Raw genomic sequence first — 6,000 nt, 5'->3', positions numbered from 1 at the left:
TTTGAGTATCTTGTTTATGGGGGTATAATCAATTTGAGATGAAATGTTAGAAAATAATAAGCAGATTTAAATATAGCCATTTGAAGTAATATTGTTCACGGTTTCATCGGACTCAATCAAGGAAAAAAAACAAGAATTTGTGTGTAGACAGAATAAAATCACGGGCACATGCAATAATACCATGTGTCGTGTCTAGGATGGAACCATACCTAAGAAATTGCTAGGATCTAAGAAATGAAATATTGTGGTATAAACTTTTCAATAATCAACAATACATCAATTATTTACCAAGTTATAAAATTCGAGTAAACAACATAGTTCTGGTATAACTCTCTCATTAAAAAGATTCGTGCTTATTGTTTGACTTTTTTTTTTTCATTATTACTTTTTGATTTTTAGAAACAGCATTAGAATGGTCATTAACATGTGTGAAGTATTATTGAACATATTAATTTTATTGTGACAATTATTTAATTGTATATTGTATTGTATATTGTATGTATTGTTTTGTATAATATCTTTATGTGTTAAGGATAATTGTAAGGGATAAGTTTACAGAAATTCATAGAGAACAATTGCATCAAATTAAAATTAAAACTAATTGGTGTTGGTCTCGTAGCATCTCAGCGAGATTGCTAGGAGACATCACCAATCTTACTAATGTTTTGGCTAGTTTTGTCCCTTGCAGCTCAGGTACCGAAGGCTGGTATTGGTCGCTAAGCCTCAACGGCGTTTTCTCGGTTAAAAAGCTCACGGACCTCCTCACACGCGCAGATTTGGCTACTTTACCCCATACTGTCTCAACTATTCGTAACCGTCTAGTACCTTTAAAAGTTGAACTGTTTGTGTGGCGAGCTAGACATAATCGGCTCCTAGCGATAGTGGAACTAGACAAACGCGGTATTGATTTAGGTTCGATTCGGTGTCCAATCCGTGATGATGGTTTGGAGACGGTTGAACATTCGATCATTTCTTGCAAAGTGGCCAATGATATTTGGTCTCTTGTCTTAAAGTGGTGGGGTTTTATCCCGCCTCCTTCACGAATTTGGCGGATGTGTTTTTAGGCCATGGTGGCCAGGCCACGCGTTTTCCCACCCATAAAGTAAACAACTTTGGCAAGCAACGGAATGGATCACGGGTTACATGATTTGGAGAAAATCGAAATAATTGCAATTTCTCAAAATCCAAGCTCATTAGTGATTTAGTCTTCAAAGAAATTCAGCTCAAAAGCTTCGATTGGATATCTAACAGATGTAAGTACATCAATCTTGAGTGGGATCGTTGGGTTTTGTGACGATCGCTCCAAATCCATATGGACAATACGTCATTCATCGATTTCATTGTGAGGTATTTGACCTCTATATGATACGTTTTGTAAACATTGCATTCTTTTGAAAAGGCATACCAAAAATGTATATTTAAATCAAAGGTTTTCGACATCTGATGATTTCTACACATAGATAATCACCGTAATAATAGTTTACAATAGTACTTTCGTTGACAATGCAGTCAAAATAAGATACATGGTGATGATTTGGTGAATGCAACGTTTCCTTGAAAAAAATATGCCATGTAATACTCCATGCACATAGCTTGTCTAACATTTAAGCAAACAGCGGAAGACTTCTTGGGAACCTGAGAATAAACATGCTAACAAGTGTCAACACAAAGGTTGGTGATTTCATAGTTTGCATGTTTCACATAATCTGTATATAAAGATGGATCACAAGATTTCAGTTGTTTCATCCAGAAACGTTTATCAAAATATTCTACGAAATTGAGCACCCTGGTAACTAAACTTAACGTATATATAATTTGTACCATTTGTATAATCATCTTAATAATACACGCAAACCAACGTGTACGCTTCTCAAATAGCATACGTCCGTTAAAAGGCTAGTGCTCTAGCTCGGACGGGGATATCAAGCCCTATGGATCCATATACTACTACTCGCGCCCACCAGTTCTTATAACCGGCAGTTACTAGTTACCAAAGCTAAGGGATTTTCGGTTCAAACTCAGTGTAGAATTTAGTATGTACTTGTATCCATTGTGTTTAAAATAAATTGCATGTATTCTCAGTCCAAAAATATATATTGCAAAAGCAATTAAAAAGGGATCAATGAAACTCACCTTAGCAGCACATAAAGTTGTTCATCGTAATGTGACCGAAACTCGGTATATCAAATAATCGTAGATCTCAACCTAGAGAACATATGTTGGTCAATAAATGTCTATCAAGCTAGGTCAGGTCATAGTGTATCACAATCCTAATGCTCGAAATTAACATACAAAAGTTATTCAAAGTTGTTTCAAAAAGTCAATTTTGACAATAGTTCAACAAACGAGACGTACCTTATATAAGGATTCATTTACTCGGTTGGAAATATTCAAAAATCTATTTTATCAATCTCATAAACAAGTTGTTTAAGTATTAATTGCAGATTCAAAAAGCAATTCCAATTAATGTCAATTATAATTCAGTTGACCATATCTTTTGATTCGTTCCTCGAAACTATTCGATATCTAAATGAAAAGTTATTGATTTTTCGCCAGCTTTCTGAAAACATGTATATCATATACCTTTTACCCGTAATATATGTATTTAATTCGTGATTTATTATAAACTGTTTAACGACGAAATTTAGCATACAAGCATGTATAAATATATACACTCGAGCACTAGTATGTATACACTATTAATTTATAAAATATAAATGCTTACGTATTAATATTGAGATTCAATATTGTAGACAAGTACGTAGACGTAACGGAGATGATAAACACTAAGTTTGATTCACAATTATACCCCCGAACATTACCCATAACCTCCTTGGCAATAACCCATAATATCCTTAGCTTTAATTCACTCGAAAATCATTTTTGAAATCGTTTGAACATGACCTCGTCGTAGTATTTTATGTATAATACTAATAAAAATAATATTAATACTACTGATAATAATAAGATTAATATTAATATTAATCTTTAATAATAATAATTATAATAATTATAATAATAATAATATTAATAATAATTAAATAATAATAATATAAATAATATAAATATTACGGAGTATATATCTATATCTGTGTAAGTGTGTGTGATTGTTCGAGCAAAACAATTGAATTTATAGTACCTTTTCTGAAAAAGCACCCCATGCGATCGCATGGTATTTGTGCTTCAAGGCCATGCGATCGCATGGCCCTCTGATCCAGCTCACAAACTTTTAACTTTTTGTTTGTCGACATAATTTTATATAATATATTTAATTTATATAATTAATTATATATTATATTAAATTCACATGCATAGTTGACTTGTAATTTTTGTTCCGATAAGTCGTACGTCATCATTCGACTTATGTCCCGGTTCCGGTTTTTCAAATGTCCTTTCGTACGCTGAGAAAACTTGTATTTTACATTTCGTGTCACGTACCTTTGTCAAAATATAGCCTTAAATTATCCCTAAACTATACCACTCAAAGTATATCTTAAACTTTCGAGTATTTTGATCATTTACTTCTATAAATCATCGTCTCGCTATTTGTTAATATATATATATAATAACAATTTGTTTTTATGACCAAGTTAATATTATATTTTATCGTATTGTTAAATATATATTTTCGATATTAATAAACACGTTTTAAAATACATATCGCAAGTTATTCATATACCTAATTCCAGCAGTTGATATTCCTTATTATTGTATGTGTCCAAATTATGTTATTTAAACAAACACTTTGCCATTTATTCCGAATACCGTTAAGAATGAATGATTTTCCAAATCAACGTGGACCTTACAACAGAGACCCGTAATAATATCATAATCCTTAAGGGACTCAATAATTATCTTTTAATTCAATCGTTTGGCATAATCTTTTAACTCTGTATCTAAATATATCAATCAGATAATCAAACCAATAAGTTTAATGCACAGTATCATATACTCAACACTTTGTTACGTTTTCAAGTTATGGTATATATATGTATCTATTTACCTATAATTGTTCGCGAATCGTTGAGAACAATCGAAAGGTAATTGGATAGTTCAAAAATTTTGAGATTCAACTTTACAAACTTTGCTTATCGTGTCAAAAACATTAAATCATTTAAAGATAAAGTTTAAATTTGGTCAGAAATTTCCGGGTCATCACAGTACCTACCCGTTAAAGAAATGTCGTCCCGAAATTTAAGTGAGGTCATCATAGCTAACAATAAAAATGTTTTCATGACGAATATGAGTTGATAAATAGAATTTTATCACCGTTGAATAATATGGATAAAACAATCCGATTTCTCGAAGCGTATGAGAGAAGTTATCGTAAAAGAGTGAAATGAAAAAATAGAGATTCATCTTAACTTTTGACGTAGTTACGATTGATTTTCGGAATTTAAGGAATAGAAAATCTTTATAATCTAAATAAGATTTGATTCTTCGAAATTTAAGGAAATTAAGATTTCCTTTAAATGCGTAATCTGCCTCGATTGTTATGTCTGATATTTCGCTATAAATTAACCACTTCCGTTTCATTATTTTCACCACTCCTACATCTTCTTCCTTATTTCATACTTCCAAAAGATTGTGAAATGCTTAATCCAGTTCTGATTCTTGATATTTTCTTGGCTATCGTATCCTTCATTCTTCTTTTTCATCTGCCACCAGAGGAAGTTATTTTCTTCTACTATTACCTTGGGGTTATAGTATTTTTCATTCTCCCGTGTCTTTATATTGCTATACGCATTGATATACACGGTTTGTAATTTCGGGGTTGTTATCGGGCTTTATATTCTCCATTATATTTCGGAGCTTCATGCTTTCGTTTTCTCTTCCCGACCTTAAGTCAAGCGGATAATGGTCCAGAATTCGTAGCTATACATTTCGGAATGAACATAGTTAATGTTCTAAGAAAGAAATTGAAATGACACGATCTTGATTTGTCAAATTACCAGAATATCTGGAAAAGACCGAATCATCAAGAAAAGTATTTTCTTGATATATTTAAAGATTAAATAGAATGAAAGAGTTATGTAACATGGTTCATGATGAGGGTGTGATCTGTGAACCTTTATCACGTTCCATTAGAAACTCAGCATGACTTACTGTAATATAATCACGTTGATCAAGTGTCATTATATTATACTAATTCATGCTTCAGTTCCCAACATTACTTCAAAACATCCATTTTTCGAATTTTTCAGATTTTAGAAACTAAAATAGTTTCTTTTATGATGTAACAAAGATAGCGTGAAGAGATAAATGATTTCAGATAAGAATAGTTATGAAAATATCTTCAGAAATATGGAGGATATTTATAATGGAAGATACGATGATATCTTAGAATTTCTAATATCAGAGGATGATGCGGAAAATCGGTCTGCGAAGGTTTAGAATAAGAAGTAAGGTTCTTACTAATGGTTTCAGCAGACACTGAATCATTTGGATTCTTTGAAGGTAGATTTCGTCTTTGTGATTTGTCCACAGCCTCCTTCATGGTCTGCTCAATCCGTTTTCCAGTTCCAAACCTTCTCTTTTTCTCAGCTTTACCACCATACTATTCTTTATCTTCAAACTTTTGACTGTTAAGGTCGTTTACAGTTTTTGCTGCTTCATCAACATTTTTTCAAAATTCAGAGAACTAGTTTCGTAGTTTGGGGTGTTTTTCAGAAACTTCACATTCGAAGTATGTAAGTCCAGGAGGTAAACGTTATATGTAAACATATAACTGTTGGCGTAGACGTGCTACAAGATTTCAAAATACTGATTGCTAATTCCCGATAGTTGGTATGGCAATTGCCGTTAAAAGATGTGGATGAGTACATGATACGGTTTCAATGAGTATAAGGATTTTTCGGAAGGTCAAAGATCAATGAAGTTGTTGGTAAATTTACTGCTAATGTGGTGGAACATGAAAGATTCCCCGATAACAAAAACGTATATGCCAAAGTTACAAGTCTGAAAGGTCGTCGTTGACTGGTTGAACGGTTGATAATACTG

Source organism: Rutidosis leptorrhynchoides, chromosome 1 (genome assembly GCF_046630445.1).
Source record: "Rutidosis leptorrhynchoides isolate AG116_Rl617_1_P2 chromosome 1, CSIRO_AGI_Rlap_v1, whole genome shotgun sequence".
Classification (NCBI taxonomy): Eukaryota; Viridiplantae; Streptophyta; class Magnoliopsida; order Asterales; family Asteraceae; genus Rutidosis; species Rutidosis leptorrhynchoides.
Note: the sequence above shows the minus strand (reverse complement) of the source record.